The sequence below is a fragment of the Gopherus evgoodei genome, chromosome 4 (genome assembly GCF_007399415.2).
Source record: "Gopherus evgoodei ecotype Sinaloan lineage chromosome 4, rGopEvg1_v1.p, whole genome shotgun sequence".
NCBI classification, from domain to species: Eukaryota; Metazoa; Chordata; order Testudines; family Testudinidae; genus Gopherus; species Gopherus evgoodei.
Window position 1 is genome coordinate 122,620,462 of NC_044325.1, and position 20,438 is coordinate 122,640,899.

At 43.9% G+C, this 20,438-nt stretch overlaps 1 protein-coding gene across 1 annotated transcript in view; it reads left to right on the plus strand.

The window, feature by feature from the left end:
- Positions 1-1,519: 1,519 nt before the first annotated feature.
- LOC115651213 (NACHT, LRR and PYD domains-containing protein 12-like) overlaps positions 1,520-20,438 on the plus strand; it is an 86,986-nt gene continuing 68,067 nt past the window's right edge. The window contains exons 1-2 of the mRNA XM_030562166.1: positions 1,520-1,622; positions 20,149-20,291. The gene's annotated coding sequence lies outside the window, so the exon portion shown is untranslated. The remainder of the gene's footprint in view (positions 1,623-20,148; positions 20,292-20,438) is intronic.

Consider the following 20,438-nt stretch of genomic DNA (forward strand, 5'->3'; position numbering starts at 1 on the left):
GATTTATATAAGGGCAATAATATAGTCTCAGTCTTATTCTCTATCCCCTTTTTAATGATTCCTAACATTCTGTTTGCTTTTTTGACCGCCTCTGCACACTGCGTGGACATCTTCAGAGAACTATCCACAATGACGCCAAGATCTTTTTCCTGACTTGCTGTAGCTAAATTAGCCGCCATCATATTGCATGTATAGTTGGGGTTATTTTTTCCAATGTGCATTACTTTACAGTTATCCACATTAAATTTCATTTGCCATTTTGTTGCCCAATCACTTAGATTTGTGAGATCTTTTTGAAGTTCTTCACAATCTGCTTTGGTCTTAACTATCTTGAGTAGTTTAGTATCATCTGCAAACTTTGCCACCTCATTGTTTACCCCTTTCTCCGGATCATTTATGAATAAATTGAATAGGATTGGTCCTAGGACTGACCCTTGGGGAACACCACTAGTTACCCCTCTCCATTCTGAGAATTTACTATTAATTCCTACCCTTTGTTCCCTGTCTTTTAACCAGTTCTCAATCCATGAAAGGACCTTCCCTTTTATCCCATGAGAGCTTAATTTACATAAGAGCCTTTGGTGAGGGACCTTGTCAAAGGCTTTCTGGAAATCTAAGTACACTATGTCCACTGGATCCTCCTTGTCCACATGTTTGTTGACCCCTTCAAAGAACTCTAATAGATTAGTAATACATGATTTCCCTTTACAGAAACCATGTTGACTATTGCTCAACAGTTTGTTTTTCTATGTGTCTGACAATTTTATTCTTAACTATTATTTCAACTAATTTGCCCGGTACCGACGTTAAACTTACCAGTCTGTAATTGCTGGGATCACCTCTGGAGCCACTGACCTCCACTCCCTATAGGTATAAATGCTGCCTCTGAGCATTCCAAATAGTTGCTTCTTGTCGGTAGAGGAGCTCCCAGTTTGCTGTGCTTCTGCATTGCTCCAGCTTTTTCTGTTTCTCTGTCCTTTATAAGATTTATGCATCCTTCCAGTCAGTTTGGTAGGTTGCATGAATTCTGTTACCCTGGCCTCAGCAATGCTATGTATTTTTGTAGCACTTCAGGGTTTGTTTTGCCTGGGGGCTCTGGATTCCACCCCAGAACAGCCACTCCCACACTTTCTTCTTCCTCTTAGAGCACCTCTTCCTCCTCTGCGTTTTTGGTATGTGCCTCAGTCTCTCTTGGTGCTTGTACATTTTTACACTTGAGTTACCAGAGTTTGTTCCTTTCTATTTTCCTCACCAGGATTTGACTTCCAATTTGTAAAGGATACATTTTTGTCTCCAACCGCCTATCTTACTCTACTGTTTAGCCATGTTGGCATTTGTTTGGTCCTCTGACTTTTTCTTTTTTAATTTGGGATATACATTTAGTTTGAACCTCTATTATGGTGTTTATAGATAGTCTCCATGTTATTTTCAGGCATTTAATCCTTGTGACTTTTTGCAATAAATTTTCTGTTGTTGGGGTGTTTTTTATTACAGATTAGACCATTCGTGTTCAGACTGGACTCACGACATCCATGGAAGCAGATCTGTATCAGGAGAGGACAAATGCACACAGTCTCTGGTTGAAATTCATGATGTACTGATAGAGGTTTGAGCAGTTACTGGTAAGCTGGATCTGTGACTCTCCTGGCTGTTCAAATCAAGTAGACAGGTATTGTCAATTATTGACAATGAATTCTTCAAAAAGAGTATGCTGCTAGCAACCCTCAGACAAGCCTTTGCTAGCTCCTTGCTCAAAAGGTGCATCTTGGATTTGACACACAGACTGACTTGGTTGTGTTGGCAGAGGGTGGTGGATGAAGACCAGGTGTCATGATCATGACGCTTGATCTCTTGATCATGAGGTGTTGGCTCTCATGTGGCCCCTGGAAGGATTAAATGGATCTGTGTTAATGTAGCTCTGTTCTTTTTTTCTTGGAGAAGCCATGTGGAGTAGTTGTTGGCAATTGCTCTGCTTCCCCAAGGGCCCTCAGGTATGAGATTCTGCAGGCAGTCGTTCTGTTACTTATCTTATTTAATATGTTAAATGGAGCCATTAGGCTGGTTAATGATGAAGTATGGGGTTCAGTCTATATGGAGTATGCTGATGATACTCCGCTTTGTGTGTCTGCTTAATCTGACTAGGACAGTGCACTTAAGCTCCATAGCAAAGGTCTGGTTGAGATTTGGGCATGGAAAGGGGCAGGGTGGCCAAGACTTAATCCAGATGAGTGTGAGGTCATAGTAGGGAAAATGGGAGAAGCAGCTGAAGGACGAGGCAGAGGTAACGCTGTCCCTGTTGACTGTGAGTGTTCATCCTCCATTGATCACCTCAGTTCACCGTTTGGAGGTGGTGGTAGATCCCCAGGGACATATTGCAGCAATGACCAGGAATACTTATTTTCATCTACATGACCCTTTATCTCTCCTTTCTATTATTGTGCAGGCCTTTCTCACTCCAAGAAAAGACTAAACTTGCATGAGTTTTCAACCTGTGGGTTGCAAACCCTGAGAAGTTCGCAGATAGCTTACAGGGGACCCCACAACCACCTTCTCTTTCTTTATGGTTAGATGAGAGGGAGCATGACTCAAACCATGGGAGGGAGCATGATCCACCCACGGTCCTCCCCGAGGCCAGGCTCCACCCACTTGAGGTGCCAAAAATAGATTAAAGGCTTTATGAATAATACGATATCACAAATATCACATGTCATATTTCACATCACACACATCACGATATTACCCTTGCAATGAAAAAACTTCCATTACCACTGGAAAAAGTGTTAATGACAGGCCCACGAGCTCTGTCTGAACTAAGCAACATCCTTCTCTGCAGTAGCTCATGCTCACAGCTAACTCAGACAAATTCTGCTACCCTTTTTCTCATTCAGCATGGTCTTACTCCACAAATATTTCCATTTAAATCAGTTCTCAACATAAGGTGGCAGAATCTGGCCCTTGGTGAGGAAAAGACATGCAAGAGTATGTTACCTTGTCCACATCAAAGATAGTAAAATGTGAGATTTTCCTCTTTGCTTGTCGGAGAATGTGTTATACTTGATCGCTGAGCTTCCAGACATGTGAAACTTAGCCATGGTAGAGAATTTCCTTCCTGAATGAAACTGTGTGGCTCAGTAGGCCAACAAGCCTCTGGATGCCATTATCCTCCATAGTGCTGTATGGCTGCAGGGATAGGCAGGCGTTTCTGTTAATTGCTACCTCCCTGATGGTATTGGATGATGGGAGGACTATTTTCCCTCCTCCTTTAAACCACATGTCAGATAAGTTGTTGTTTTTTCCCATCTCATGATAAATTCTTTCTTAGCGGTGAAGCTCGGGGTGAAGTCGTGCCCATACTTGTTCCGATGCTTCATGCTAGCAACCTATTAGAAGATTGCAAAGCAGGACTGGCTCCATCCTCCATCTCCTCTTCTCTTGCAGCACAAGCTCACCTGGGCTGCATTACAGCCATCCTGCGGGGTTAGAAGCAAGCTCAGTTTTTTGTCTGAATCACATGAAGGTCCGTCAGCCTATGTACAATGAAAACAAACTACACAGCATGGATCTTCACCCTTGTGGTACCAGTGAGCCCACAGAGCTGAGGGCCTCCTCCTTTGAGGAGAACACCCTGATGTTGAGGAATAAAATAAGGGCACAAAACATGATTTAGTTCTTGTTCACATAGGTCAAATAGAACGAAGGTGTGGTCCTTAGTCCCCAAACGCAGCATAGCAGGTTTTTTGTTTGACTTGGATTCAGAAGTGTTAGGACAAATCTTCTCTTGTCTACACAGTGTAGAGTGACCAGACTTCCCAATTTTATAGGGACAGTCTCAATTTTGGGGTCTTGTTCTTATATAGGCTCCTATTACCCCCCACTTCCTGTCCTGGTTTTTCACATTTGCTGTCTGGTCACCCTAATACAGTGTAAATCTGAAGTAACTTCATTGAAGTCAGTGGAGTTATCTGGTCTTGCATTGATGTAGCAGAGCAGAATTTAGCCTACTGGAGTACTGGCTGTGTTTTGGCCCTTTCCCTGCATGATGCTAGCTTCTGTGTGATCTTTGCAGGTTTGGGGAGCAACATGGTGGTGTTGCCGAACCAAATTACTCCAGAGTTCCCAACAAAGGGGCAATACAGTCATCTTCAGTATGAGATTGTGCCAAAGTTACTTCAATCCTCTGTTTTGGGGTATGATTCTTCTCTCATTTACATTGCTGTACATTCAGCTAAGTGCAATGGAGCTCATTCTGATTTACACTGGGTTAAGTGAGAGGAAAATCAGGCCCTTGAATTTGTTCTTGCTCTTATTTTCTAGCTGGTTTAGAGAGTTTACAGATGTCAGCAGCCTGTTACAGAAACAGGCCTGAACAACTGTTTGGATCTGGATTCAGATTTTAACGTCTCCAGAGCTCTGGTATTCTGGCACAGGCTCATCTCTAATTTACAGCACAGGACCCAATTGATAAATAAGAGGAAAGGATAGAATGTGTGAAACTGACAAAGTGTGCTGCAGCTGGAAAGGTACAGTGCTTGGCAGAGTTAATGTTGCTACGAAGACCTGCCAGGCCCTGCATTGTCCACAGGGTTACTGTTACAGACACTAATACCTGTGGAACACTTCATACATTATTCACGCCTGCTTTTCTTGACCTCCTTGGGAGCTTTAATCACACTCCATCAAGCTGCCAATGAGGTACTTGTTGGGTTGAACAATCTCAGTATAAAGTTGCAAAGTGGTAGCCATGTTAGTCCTATCTTGGGGCCTCTCCTTCTGCCCCTCCACCCCCATGAACATGATACCATTCTGCAGTGACCTAGAATCGTACTTTCAATGTCTCTGACTCCAGGAATATTTGCAACAAACCTCTGAACTGCACACTAACCCACAGAAACCTTCCTACCAACACTACAAAAAGAAGGATTCTATGTGGACTCCTCCTGAAGATCAAAACAACAGATTGGACTTCAACATAGAGTGCTTCCGCTGACGTGAATGTGTGGAAATTGTGGAAAAGCAGCATCACTTGCCCCGTAACTTCAGCCGTGCAGAACACAATGCCATCCACAGCCTCAGGAACAACTCCAACATAATCATAAAGCCTGACAAAGGAGGTGCTGTAGTCATCTTGAATAGGTTGCAGTAGGAACGAGAGGCTGCTAGGCAGCTCTCTGATGCCATATTCTACAGGCCTTTACCCTCTCATCCCACTGAGGGTTACCAAAAGAAACTACACCATCTGCTCAAGAAACTCCCTGAAAAAGCACAAGAACAAATCTGCACAGACACACCCCTAGAACCCTGACCAGGGGTATTCTATCTGCTACCCAAGATCCATAAACCTAGAAATCCTGGGGGCCCAATCCTTTCAGGCATTGGCACTCTGACAGCAGAATTGTCTGGCTATGTACACTCTCCCCTCAAGCCCTACACCACCAGCACTACCAGCTATCTTTGAAACACCACTGACTTCCTGAGGAAACTGCAATCCATTGGTGATCTTCCAGAAAACACCATCCTGGCCACTATGGATGTAGAAGCCCTCTACACCAACATTCCACACAAAGATGAACTACAAGCCGTCAAGAACAGTATCCCCGATAATGTCACGGCAAACCTAGCGACTGAACTTTGTGACTTTGTCCCCACCCACAACTATTTCACACTTTGGGACAATGTATACCTTCAAGTCAGCGGCACTGCAATGGGTACCTCCATGGCCCCACAATATGCCAACATTTTTATGGCTGACTTAGAACAACGCTTCCTTAGCTCTCATCCCCTAACGCCCCCTACTCTGCTTGCGCTACATTGATGACATCTTCATCATCTGGATCCATGGAAAAGAAGCCCTTGAGGAATTCCACCATGATTTCAACAATTTCCATCCCACCATCAACCTCAGCCTGGACCAATCCACACAAGAGATCCACTTCCTGGACACTACAGTGCTAATAAGTGATGGTCACATAAACACCACCATATACCGGAAATCTACTGACCGCTATACTTACCTCCATGCCTCCAGCTTTCATCCAGACCACACCACACGATCCATTGTCTACAGCGAAGCTCTAAGATACAACCACATTTGCTCCAACCCCTCAGACGGAGACAAACACCTACAAGATTTCTATCAAGCATTCTTACAAGTACAATACCCACCTGCTGAAGTGAAGAAACTGATTGACAGAGCCAGAAGAGTACCCAGAAGTCACATACTACAGGACAGGCCCAACAAATAAAGTAACAGAATGCCAGTAGCCATCACCTTCAGCCCCCAACTAAAACCTCTTCAGTACATCATCAAGGATCTGCAACCTATCCTGGACAATTTCTCTCTCTCTCAGATCTTGGGAGACAGGCCAGTCCTTGCAGACAGCCCCCCAACCTGAAGCAAATACTCACCAGCAACCACACGCGACACAACAAAAACACTAACCCAGAAACCTATCCTTGCAACAAAGCCCGTTGTGAACTCTGTCCACATTTCTATTCAGGGGACACCATCATAGGACCTAATCATATCAGCCACACCATCAGAGGCTCGTTTACTTGCACATCTACCAATGTGATATATGCCATCATATGCTAGCAATGCCCCTCTGCCATGTACATTGCCCAAACCAGACAGACTCTACGCAAAAGAATAAATGGACACAAATCAAACGTCAAGAATTATAACATTTAAAAACCAGTCGGAGAACACTTCAGCCTCCCTGGTCACTCCATTACAGACCTCAAAGTCATTATACTCCAACAAAAAAACTTCAAAAACAGACTCCAACAAGAAACTGCAGAATTGGATTAATTTTCCTGGACACCATTAAATTAGGCTTGAATAAAGCCTGGGAGTGGATGGGTCATTACGTAAAGTAAAACCTATTTCCCTATGCTAATTTTTCCCCTACTGTTACTCGCACCTTCTTGTCAGCTGTTTGAAATGGGCCATCCTGATTATCACTTCAAACGTTTTTTTTCTCCTGCTGCTAATAGCCCACCTTAACTGATTACTCTCATTATAGTTAGTATGGCAACACCCATTTTTCATGTCCTCTGTGTGTGCATATATATCTTCCTACTGTATTTTCCCAATGCATGCATCTGATGAAGTGGATTTTAGCCGACGAAAGCTTATGTTTAAATAAATTTGTTAGTCTCTAAGGTGCCACAAGTACTCCTCGTTCTTTTTAGTATAAAGTTGCTCGTTTTTCTCTGGTTGTCTCACAAAACCTAAATAATACCCTTTCCATGGGCCTGATCCAAAGCCTACTGTGTGAGAAGCTTTCTATAAACTTCAATGGACTTGCATCGGGTCTCAAGTCCTTGCTGCTTGGTTTAGCGTTGATCAGAATATGTAGAAAAGTCTCTCAGTCACAAATGAACTTTAGGATTCATTCCTGCAAAAGAAAATCAAACATGGATTCTCCCCTCACTGAGTCCCTGTGATGGGATGAAAGAAGGGTACAATTCAATACGTAATAAGACTAGGATGTGGCTGAATTTGCTTTGCATAAAACCCCAGAAGAAGTGAAAACTAAATGACACAAAATGTACTGCAAGGGAAATGTTTCAGACACTGGAGGAAAACTGCTACCATGGAATGTGATTAAAATTTTCTAACCCAAATCACTCGGGTAGTTTTAGGGAAAAGGGTGGAAAAGCCATTCAGAAAATACAAAAAAAGTCTGATTGAGGGCCTGATCAAAGCCCACTGAAGTCATTGGGAGTTTTTCCATTGACTTTAGTGGGCTTTGGATCCATCTCTTAGCAAGTGCCTAACTCTGTCTTGCAAGAAACAGTTCAGGTGCCTAGGCTGCTTGACTCCAGGAAAGGGTTTCCTGGCTGTGGATTGCAAATAGAGAGAGGTGCCTCCCTGCTGCCCAATGCAGGCACCTAACTCCGTAAGAAGAGCGTGGCTCAATACACACCCCTATCATCAGCATCTCCCATTGGCTAGCTTAGGTAGGGATCTGTCCAGCCTGCTGCCTCTTAGGGATCCTATTCTTAGGCATCTCTCTCTCCCCATTCATTGTATAGGGAGCCGGGTCACCTAACTCAGGCTTTGTGGAAGCTTTCGTTCTTCCAATGAATTTCTAGGTGCCTAAAAGTTAGCCGTTGCCATGCTCAGCATGGCCACACCTACATCTTTGTGGACTCGGGCCAGAGACACCTGCTCTTCTGTGGGGTTGGGTTCTATCGCAAGCTGCCTAGCCCTTTCAGGGCAATCGGGCTCAACCTTGCCTGTGATTTAGCAGTTCACCACCACCGGATCTAGGGACTGCATTATAGCTGGTGATCTCTGCTGTAGAAGTGTCAGAGAGACTGAATAAGGGAACAGAAGAAGTTGGAGGAGATGACCCAGGAAGCTAAAAGGGCCTGGTGAAGGCAGCCTAAAGAACATAAGAATGGCCATACTGGGTCAGACCAAAGGTCCATCAAGCCCAGAATCCTGTCCTCTGACAGTGGCCAATGGCAAGTGCCCCAAAGGGAATGAACAGACAGTGATCCATGCCCTGTCGCCCAATCCCAGCTTCTAGCAAATAGAGGTTAGAGACACCATTCCTGCCCATCCTGGCTAATAGCCATTGATGGACCTATCTTCCATTAATCTATCTAGCTCCCTTTTGAACCCTGTTATAGTATTGGCCTTCACAACACCCTCTGGCAAGGAGTTCCAGAGGTTAACAGTGCGTTGTGTGGAAAAAATACTTTCTTGTGTTTGTTTTAAACCTGCTACCTATTAATTGCATTTGGTGGCCCCTTGTTCTTGTACTATGAGAAGGAGTGAATAACCCTTCTTATTTACTTTCTCTATACTACTCATTATTTTATAAACCTCTATCATATCCCCCCTAAGTCACCTCTTTTCCAGGCTGAGAAGTCCTAGTCTTATTAATCTCACCTCATATGGAAGCTGTTCTATACCCCTAATCATTTTTGTTGCCCTTTTCTGAACCTTTTCCAATTCCAATATATCTTTTTTGAGATGGGGCGACCACATCTGCATGCAGTATTCAAGGTGTGGGCATACCATGGATTTATATAGAGACAATATGATATTTTCTGTCTTACTATCTATCCCTTTCTTGATGATTCCCAACATTCTGTTTGCATTTTTGACTGGCAACTACACATAGAATCATAGAATATCAGGATTGGAAGGGACCTCTGGAGGTCATCTAGTCCAACCCCCTGCTCAAAGCAGGACCAATCCCCAGACAGATTTTTGCCCCGGATCCCTAAATGGCCACCTCAAGGTTTGGCAGGCCAATGCTCAAACCACTCAGCTATCCCTCCCCGATTGAGTGGATGATTTCAGAGAACTAGCCACAATGACTCCAAGATCTTTCTTGAGTCGTAACAGCTACTTTAGACCCCATCGTTGTATATGTATAGTTAAGATTATATTTTCCAATGTGCATTACTTTGCATTTATCAGCATTAAATTTCATCTGCCATTTTGTTGCCTAGTCACTTGGTTTTGTGAGATCCTTTTGTAGCTTTTAGCAGTCTTCTGGGACTTAACTATCTTGAGTAGTTTTGTATCATCTACACATTTTGCCATCTCACTATTCACCCCTTTCAGGGCCGGCTCCAGGCCCCAGCGGGCCAAGCACGTGCTTGGGGCGGCATGCCGCAGGGGGCGCTCTGCTGGTTGCCGGGAGGGCGGCAGACAGCTCCAGTGGACCTCCCGCAGGCGTCCTTGCAGAGGGTCTGTTGGTCTCGCAGCTGTGGTGGAGCATCCACAGGGACACCTGCGGGAGGTCCACTGGAGCTGCGGGACTGGCGAGCGGCAGAGCGCCCCTGCGGCGTGTCGCCATGCTTGGGGTGGTGAAATGGCTAGAGCCGGCCCTGACCCCTTTATCCAGCTTGTTTATGAATATGTTAAATAGGACTGGGCCCAGTACAGGTCCCTAGGAGACACCACTATTTACCTCTCTCCATTCTGAAAACTGACCATTTATTCCTACCCTTTGTTTCCTATCTTTTAGCCAGTTACCAATCCGTGAGAGAACCTTCCCTCTTATTCCATGACTGCTTATTTTGCTAAAGAGCCTTTGGTGAGGGACCTTGTCAAAGGCTTTCTGAAAATCTAAATACACTATATCCACTGGATCTTCTTTGTCTGCATGCTTGGTGACTCACTCAAAGAATTCTAGTTGATTGGTAAGGCATGATTTCCCTTTACAAAAACCATGTTGACTATTTCCCAACAAATTATGTTCATCTATGTGTCTGACAATTTTGTTCTTTATGACAGTAGACCTATGGGGAGCAGGATAGGCTGCTGTGAGGGCTCTGAAGTAGGGCCTGTTGGAAGCAGGACGGTGCCTTAAAGAAGCTGCTGGAGTTCTCAGGGTGAGGGAAGCAGTTGGGGAAACCTGCAGGGAAGAAGAGTCCCAAGTGACAAAGCCCTGAGAGGCAGTATTCTGTTTAAAGAAGCAAAAAAGAACTCTGCAGGGTCCAGGGGGAGAGGTGAAGAGCAGATCTGAGATGACAGAATCAGGACCCAAGGATCTTTTCTACAATTTCATGTCTTTTGACAAGTTGGAATTCTTCAGGGAACAAAAGGTTAATAGGATGACTTTGAAGGAGGTCTATCACCAGTACTTAGCTATACAAATTAACATAAGACAATTTGCTTGTTCCTCCACCATTCACAGTATATTTCAAAGAGAGATGAATACCAAGATCTCCCGTGTTTACAATTCATTTAAATGCTAGGATGTTCTTTTAGGGTGACCAGACGTCCTGATAAAATCGGGACTGTCCCGATATTTAGGGTTTTGTTCCATGTCCCGACTGATGTTTAGTTGGGATGCAATTTGGCCTGATATTTCATGGCACTCCTTTTTATTTTATTTTTTTTGCTTTGCCAGTGACCGCGCCGCCCCCCCCCCACCCTCAAGTGTCCCAATATTTTCTTCCTCTCATCTGGTCACCCTATATTCTTTTGATCTCAGAACTATCAGAATGCAGCATAGTCAGGGACTGTTGATTACATTGTCCACTCTACTCATACATATGTAAACACACAAAAACACAAACATTACCTCCCCACATGTCTTTTGAGGGTTATTTATTTTCCAGGATGTTTAACCCTTTCTGGCCATGTGTCGCCTCTGGGAAAAACAGTGTTGCCAGGATCCTGCAGTTAGGCTGACCAGATAGCAAGTGTCAAAAATCATGACAGGATGTGGGGGGTAATAAGTGCCTATGGGAGAAAAAGACCCAAAAATCGGGACTGTCCCTATAAAATTGGGACATCTGGTCATCCTACCTGCAGTCCTCACTCCCCAGCAACAAGAGAGAAGTACTAGGGACAGGGAGAGATATTTCAGAAGTAGCCTCCAGGGAGTAGCTCAGCAGTCATACCAACGTCTGGATGGGAGGATTCCTTCACTTGACCTCACGTATCTGCCCAATGTCCAGCTCAGATCCTGAGTGGGCATATATCTAAGAATTTGGCCCTGTGGAGCCAATTCTATTCTTACTGAAATCAATTAGATTTGCCATTGACTTAACTGAGAAAAAGATCACTCCCTTTGAGCATACTGGGCAGTTTATCTGTGCTAGTGATGAAGCCTGGATGAAGAATCCTATTCTATAACTCAGACTTTGCTTATTTTTTCTGCTTTTATCATAGCTAAATATGTAACAATCACATCCCTTCTGTGTCCTGACTTATATTTGCATCCCCCTGGACTACATGCTACAAAAGTGCAATAATTAAATGCAGTAGCCCCCTACTGGCTAGAAAATCACTGTCATATCTGAGAGTTAAAAAGAAGAATAATAGTTGAAAAAATTTAACCTAGAGGCAAATAGATATCTGGGGTTGGGAAAAAAGCTCCAGAAATGCAGTGTGCTCTCTTGGCAAGAGGTACCAGGGTTTGGTTTTGCAAGCTGCTTGGGGAGTTGTTCCTTTATTTGTTGTTCTAGGACCTGGTGCTATGTGTGACACAAACAATCGATTGGGCTAACATAAGGAAAAAGCTGAATTGAAAGGCCATAACAGGTGAAAAGGAGAAATCTCTTGGCCTGTGGAAAGGGACAGTTACAGACAGAAGGAGAGGCTAAGGAAGTTTTAATAAGTTGCACGATATTTATCTCCAAGGTCATTGTTACTGTGTTAAATGCTATGAGACAGATTAGGCCCTGCCATGGAAATTGGGGAGAGGGTACATGAAGCCTGCACCATGGCCAAACACAGTTCTGTGTGGAGACCATAGACCCTGGACCGGGCTATTTGTAATGCTCTGTCTTCTAGAAGGCCAGACATTAAAGATCAACTGTATAAATTTGCTTTCTAAAGATAAACGTCTATAAATTCGACCTAATGTCCTAGTGTAGACATTCCCTTAGTGATGAATCTGCTAAGAAATGAAACGTCTTTACTTTTCCCTATTGCATCAGGGGCTTATAGGGCACCAGGAAGGAGAACTGTCCATGCTGTTTTGGACGATGGTTGGGGAAGACTGGATCATAGTGGCAAGGTGTCTGGGGCTCTGGAACAGTGTGTGTTTGTTTAAGACAGTTGGAGACCAAAATGGACCGTGACTGTACTTAGTGTTCATACATAGTGGAAATAACTCCATGTCACTGATTTCTCCAACAACAACAACAACTAACCTATAGCAAGCCTCTCATGTTGATCTCCACTCAGCCAAGAGGCAACAATATAGTTCACAAAGCCAATGTTACAAAATTACACAAACCCTCCCTCACAAAAAATCCCAAACACATTATGCAATAGTTAAAGTTCATAAAGGAAAATAACACCCAAATCAAAACCACATAAACTACGAAATATAGAGTCACTCAGTAAGAACACTTTTCATGCCAAGAGGACTCTGACTAGTTACCGATGATCAGCTTTGGGTAAGAACAGGAGATATTTGTAGTGTATACGCATAAGAAGATGATATATGTAGTTGTATGGCTTTATTCCGTATTGTGGTTTTGCATTTGGTGGTATTTGCCATTAGCGATTGTAACCCTTCTCCCCCCACCCATTCCTGTTCACTGTCCCGGTATGAGGTTGTTCAAGGTAGTCTGCTTCGTGGTGTGTTATGCCGTATTGTTGTAGCTGCCCATGTCAGTCATAGGATATTGGGGGGGAGGTAGTATCTTTTATTGGATCATCTTCTGTTGGTGACAGAGATTATTTTTCATTGTGTAGCTTGAAAACTTCTCTCACCAGTAGAAGTTGGTCCATAAAACACATTACCTCACCCAACTTGTTGCTTTGTACACAGCTCTGGGGAACTGAGCCTGAGAAGCCTCGATACCCACTGGCACACGACGTAGCGTACATCACCTCTCAGACCATACCCACTCAGACAAAGCACCAGGAACAAAGTTTTATTCTGTAAGAAAACACAGAATAGGGTTACAGTGCTGCAGCCTCCTCTCTGCTTGCTTACCTTGGGCTCCCAGCTTCAGTCAGTGCTGAAATTTTCTGCTGGGGGGGTAGAGGGTGCTTCGTGACAGGAACCAGGCTGTTCTCTCAACATACAGCAGTTTGTATTAGGGTTACCAGCCCTTAAGGATTGTCCTAAAGTCTCCAGGAATCAAAGATTAATCTCTAATTAAAGATTGTCATGTGATGAAACTTCCAGGAATATATCTAACCAAAATGGCAACCCTAGTTTGTAGTGCACAAACTGTAGTTTTCGCTGCTGCGGCAACTGAGGCACATTGGACCTTGGGCTACACCCCCTTAATTGTTTTTAAAGATAGTTCACCTGTTTGAATTGTATGATACATATTTACAATTGTTATTTGACCTTAGCAAAGTTGTTTCCCCTCCCCACCCCAACCTCACTGGGATAGGGACTAAGCTAGTTAAGTGAAAGTGAAACTGTTTTCAGTTCTCAAAAGATTTCAGAGACCATTCTCCTCCATTTACTCTGGGGGAAATGATACAAATTCAACCTAAACAAGCTCTCTGCAGGCTTCAAGGTGAGTCTTCAATGTCGGTCTCATCTGTGACCCATTGGTCCCCTGAACCTATAAACCAAGCCACATCCAAAACCTTTGTGTTTAAAGCAGAGCAGAGCGGACAGGGAGCTGCAGACGGGAATTTGAGAGAGTTTGACAGAGGGAGGCTTACAATCGTTAGGAGGACCCGCAACAGCTGTGGCAGCACTGCTTCTGTATCCTCCACCTGCTCCTGTAGCCAGACAGAGCACCAAAGCATGAATGCTTTTACCCAGATTCTGGTGTGGGTTTGCAAAGACTGTAACTTGCAATTTCCACTTACTGATATCCAGGCTGGGGGTGGCATCCAATGTGAAAGGTGCCTACTGGTGGAATCTCTCAGGCAGCAGGTGGGAGAGCTACAGGAGGAGGTGGCTAGGCTGAGGAACATCCGTATCCATGAGCAATTCCTGGACAGTATCCATGTGGAGACAACTGTCGTAGCTGTCCCAGTTCACAGGACTACTGACACACCAGTGGAGGAGGAGATATCTCAGGGTGTATCTGCCACACCAGTGGAGGAGGAGATGGCTCAGGGTGGTCACTGGCAGCTGGTTACTTCTGGCAGCAGGCAGTGCTCCACTCCTGCTGCGAACCCTCCTGCTGTATAATAGATAACCGTTATGCTCTTCTTGATACAGGAGAGAAGGAATCACCCCCAACAGTTAAGGAGGGGAAGCTTCATACCCCTAAGGCTGGGAGGTCTGCTACCACCACTGATAATAAGAAACGTAGGGTAGTGATGGTCGGAGACTCTCTGCTGAGGGGGACGGAGACACCCATCTGTGGCCCTGACTGTTCATCCCGGGAGGTATGCTGCCTGCCAGGGGCCCATATCTGAGATGTTACAAGGCATTGTCAAGGATTATCCAGCCTTCTGACTACTACCCCATGCTACTCATCCATGTGGGCACAAATGATACTGTGAGGTGTGACACTGAGCAGGTCAAGAGTGACTACAGGGCTCTGGGAGTACGGGTTAAGGAGTTTGGAGCGCAGGTGGTATTCTCTTCGATTCTTCCTGTCGAAGGTAGGGGCCCGGGCAGAGACAGATGCATCGTGGAGGTGAATGCCTGGCTGTGAAGATGGTGTCACCAGGAGGCCTTTGGCTTCCTCGACCATGGGATGCTATTCGAGGAAGGACTGCTAGGCAGAGATGGCGTTCACCTTTCGAGGAGGGGAAAGGCCTTATTTGCGCACAGACTGGCTAACCTAGTAAGGAGGGCTTTAAACTAGGTTCGACGGGGACAGGTGAGCAAACCCCACAGGTAAGTGGGGAACCAGACCTGGGAGATGGGTCGGAAACAGGAGGGAGCATGGGCTATAATGGCAGAGAGAAAGGAGGGTCAGGGCAAAGCTGGGAGGCAAGATCAAAGCAGTATCTTAGATGCCTATATACAAATGCAAGAAGTATGGGTAATAAGCAAGAAGAGCTGGAAGTGCTAATAAATAAATACAACTATGACATTGTTGGCATTACTGAAACTTGGTGGGATAATACACATGACTGGAATGTTGGTGTGGATGGGTATAGTGTGCTCAGGAAGGATAGACAGGGGAAAAAGGGAGGAGGTGTTGCCTTATATATTAAAAATGTACACGCTTGGACTGAGGTGGAAATGGACATAGGAGATGGAAGTGTTGAGAGTCTCTGGGTTAGGCTAAAAGGAGTAAAAAACACGGGTGATGTCATGCTGGGAGTCTACTACAGGCCACCTAATCAGGTGGAAGAGGTGGATGAGGCTTTTTTCAAACAACTAACAAAATCATCCAAAGCCCAAGATTTGGTGGTGATGGGGGACTTCAACTATCCAGATATATGTTGGGAAAATAACACCGCGGGGCACAGACTATCCAATAAGTTCCTGGACTGCATTGCAGACAACTTTTTATTTCAGAAGGTTGAAAAAGCTACTGGGGGGAAGCTGTTCTAGACTTGATTTTAACAAATAGGGAGGAACTTGTTGAGAATTTGAAAGTAGAAGGAAGCTTGGGTGAAAGTGATCATGAAATCATAGAGTTTGCAATTCTAAGGAAGGGTAGAAGGGAATACAGCAAAATGGAGACAATGGATTTCAGGAAGGCGGATTTTGGTAAGCTCAGAGAGCTGATAGGTAAGGTCCCATGGGAATCAAGACTGAGGGGAAAAACAACTGAGGAGAGTTGGCAGTTTTTCAAAGGGACGCTATTAAGGGCCCAAAAGCAAGTTATTCCGATGGTTAGGAAAGATAGAAAATGTGGCAAAAGACCACCTTGGCTTACCCTTGAGATCTTGCGTGACCTACAAAATAAAAAGGCATCATATAAAAAATGGAAACTAGGTCAGATCACGAAGGATGAATATAGGCAAATAACACAGGAATGCAGAGGCAAGATTAGAAAGGCAAAGGCACAAAATGAGCTCAAACTAGCTATGGGAATAAAGGGAAACAAGAAGACTTTTTGTCAATACATTAGAAGCAAGAGGAAGACCAAGGACAGGGTAGGCCCACTGCTCAGTGAGGAGGGGGAAACAGTAACGGGAGACTTGGAAATGGCAGAGATACTTAATGACTTCTTTGTTTCAGTCTTCACTGAGAGGTCTGAAGGAATGTCCAATATAGTGAATGCTTACAGGAAGAGGGTAGGTTTAGAAGATAAAATAAAAAAAGAGCAAGTTAAAAATCACTTAGAAAAGTTAGATGCCTGCAAGTCACCAGGGTCTGATGAAATGCATCCTAGAATACTCAAGGAGTTAATAGAGGAGGTATCTGAGCCTCTAGCTATTATCTTTGGGAAATCATGGGAGATGGGGGAGATTCCAGAAGACTGGAAAAGGGCAAATGTAGTGCCCATCTATAAAAAGGGAAAGAAAAAGAACCAAGGAAACTACAGACCAGTTAGTTTAACTTCTGTGCCAGGGAAGATAATGGAGCAAATAATTAAAGTATCAGAGGGTAGCCGTGTTAGTCTGGATCTGTGAAAGCAGCAAAGAATCCTGTGGCACCTTATAGACTAACAGACATTTTGGAGCATGAGCTTTCGTGGGTGAATACCCACTTCCTCAGATGCATGTAATGGAAATATCCAGGGGCAGGTATATATATGTGTGCTAGCAAGCAAGCTAGAGATAACGAGGTCAGTTCAATCAGGGAGGATGAGGCCCTGTTCTAGCAGTTGAGGTGTGAAAACCAAGAGAGGAGAAACTGGTTCTGTAATTGGCAAGCCATTCACAGTCTTTGTTCAATCCTGAGCTGATGGTGTCAAATTTGCAGATGAACTGAAGCTCAGCAGTTTCTCTTTGAAGTCTGGTCCTGAAGTTTTTTTGCTGCAGGATGGCCACCTTAAGGTCTGCTATAGTGTGGCCAGGGATTTGCAGACGTCTGGCTCTGTTGATCTGTTTCCTTATTTCCTCATGCGGGTATTGTGCCCGGGATGGAAGCTGGAGGCATGAAGGTAGGCATAACGGTCGGTGGGTTTTCGATATAGGGTCAAAATTCAAAATGATCTGAACAAATTGGAGAAATGGTCTGAGGTAAACTGGATGAAGTTCAATAAAGACAAATGCAAAGTGCTCCACTTAGGAAGGAACAATCAGTTTCACACATACAGAATGGGAAGAGACTGTCTAGGAAGGAGTATGACAGAAAGAGATCTAGGGGTCATAGTGGACCACAAGCTTACTATGAGTCACATAGTGTGATACTGTTGCAAAAAAAGCAAGCGTGATTCTGGGATGCATTAACAGGTGTGTTGTAAACAAGACACGAGAAGTCATTCTTCCGCTCTACTCTGCGCTGGTTAGGCCTCAGCTGGAGTATTGTGTCCAGTTCTGGGCACCGCATTTCAAGAAAGATGTGGAGAAATTGGAGAGGGTCCAGAGAAGAGCAACAAGAATGATTAAAGGTCTTGAGAACATGACCTATGAAGGAAGGCTGAAGGATTTGGGTTTGTTTAGTTTGGAAAAGAGAAGACTGAGAGGGGACATGATAGCAGTTTTCAGGTCTCTAAAAGGGTGTCATCAGGAGGAGGGAGAAAACTTGTTCACCTTACCCTCCAATGATAGAACAAGAAGCAATGGGCTTAAACTGCAGCAAGGGAGATTTAGGTTGGACATCAGGAAAAAGTTCCTAACTGTCAGGGTAGTTAAACACTGGAATAAATTGCCTAGGGAGGTTGTGGAATCTCCATCTCTGGAGATATTTAAGAGTAGGTTAGATAAATGTCTATTAGGGATGGTCTAGACAGTATTTGGTCCTGCCATGAGGGCAGGGGACTGAACTCGATGACCTCTCGAGGTCCCTTCCAGTCCTAGAGTCTATGAGTCTATAAATTATTAATTCAGTTGGATCATATTTACAGTTGATGATGATAAGAAGAAAGCTAGAATCTTTCACATGTACAGAAAAAGACACCCAGAGGTAAAGTCAAGGGTTATGTTGCCTGAGGCATGATTTTCTGTAATCTCTGTTCTATAGCATTCATCAGATCTTCCAAACCTCCCCTGCAAATTGATACAATTTAAAGCAGACCAAGTCAGCTTTATGGGTTCATAGAATATGAGGATTGGAAAGGACCTCATCTAGTCCAACCCCCTGTTCAAAGCGGGATCAGTCCCCAGACAGATTTTTGCCCCGAATCCCTAAATGACCCCCTCAAGGATTGAGCTCCCAACCCTGGGTTTAGCAGGCTAATGCTCAACCCACTGAGCTACCCCTCCCTTTGCGTAACAGGGAGCTCCATGGCAATGGTAGTTTTGCCTCAGTCAGTAAAGTGAGCAAGAGCCCATGGTCTTTTCTTGTTTTGTCTTTTGCAGATGAGCAGAAAGGGAGGAGTAATGTTGACTCCTGCCTCTGACTGACCTATTATGCCAGCTTGAATTGCCCAGTTATTGGCTTTTCAAATAACGACCTTCGTGGTGTCTCCCATGCAGCCGCTTATAGAGTGCCCTATAATCCTCCAGCCTAGCTACTTCTTTTTCTTCCTTCATATGCTGTCTTAAAACTCCCCTTTGTCGTGATGCAAAGAACTTGACAAGTTTGCGTTACTGCAGTACAAATAATAGTAGCAATAGTTCTCATGTTTAGGAGATTTTTTTTTCCTGATGTTCATCCTAAATTTTCCTTTCAGCCAGTTACTCCTTTCCATAAACTGCCTTAAACAAATCCTGTCTTTGATGTTTATAGCCTTCAGATACAGTGCTTCATAGTGATCATGTTATATTATACATAGTTCGTTCTTTTAACCTATTATAAATCGGTGGAGGTATTTGAGTGCCTCAGCAGCATTTACAGATTATTTTTGCTGTTTTTGGTTTATCTCTATTTTTCTGGTGCTGAGAGTTTCCATAAATTAATACAGTGGCTCTGGTCCTCAAGTCTGATCAAGCTCTGCTAAACATGGGATCCAAGGACTGTATCTAACTGTATGCCAACTTTGCACTCCCCCAGTCCCTAAGATGGCTCAGTTTCAGCCCCTGGCAAAAGTTATGGTGGCTTCATGGCTACTATTACTTGCATCTGGACTAACAAGCCTCTTAGGGAAGGGCTGCTCTATGCACCATGCTGCTTCAGCTACTGGTGGGTATTGGCATAGGCAACTCAAGCATTAATGCTGATTGAATACGTAGTAATTCTCTCACTGATGCCTTCAAATCTCACTCAGAGACAGGCGTAAGGAGGCATCGAAGGTTTAGCTAATAGCCTATAGCTCGTAAGAAAAGTTGGTTGAAAAACACCAAATTAATCTATTTTTCCATATAGGCCCCCATTTTTTCAACCCCTTACTATGAAAAATATTTCCCTATTTAACTGTAAACAGTCCCTTTCCTCATTTTTGAGGCTTCCATTAGGTGCCCTCCAAAGACCCTGTTCTCCAATGAAATGGATTCTAGCTAGTAAAAATGAGTACTGTTCATTTGAAAGAATAGGATCATGAGGGGGAATTTGTACATTTTGACCTATATGTGGTATTAAGAAAAATACAGACACAATTATTATACCATAAAAAGGTGGAGAAACTATGTTACTGTTATTAAAATGGTAAGTGTCCAAAGTCCCAATGTTATCTAAAAGTCAGATATGAGTAAAAGAAAAACAGGATGTCTGTTAGGTATTGCTAAGCTACCTATCAGTGTAGTATTGCCACCTGTGCTAGTTTTATGGAAGGAATTTGCTTTTGTTACAGTGCTGATGTGGCTTTTTGGTGACAGTATTGCAGCTTGGACTTCCTGTTTTTTTTATTCATGCGTCTGACCACTGAGAAGATTGAAGGAGAAGAAGTACATTGAACTGATTATGTCTTGTGTATAACGTCTTCCTGGCCAACAGGTATTTATATGTGGATGCATTTTTATTTTAACTCGTTAAATTTTAGTAAGTTTGTCTCTTGAAATTTACAGCCTTGTTGGAATAGGGCCTCAACCTTGACCTTTCTGGTATGTGAACTTCAGCTTGCAGCCTGAAACTTCATGAGTC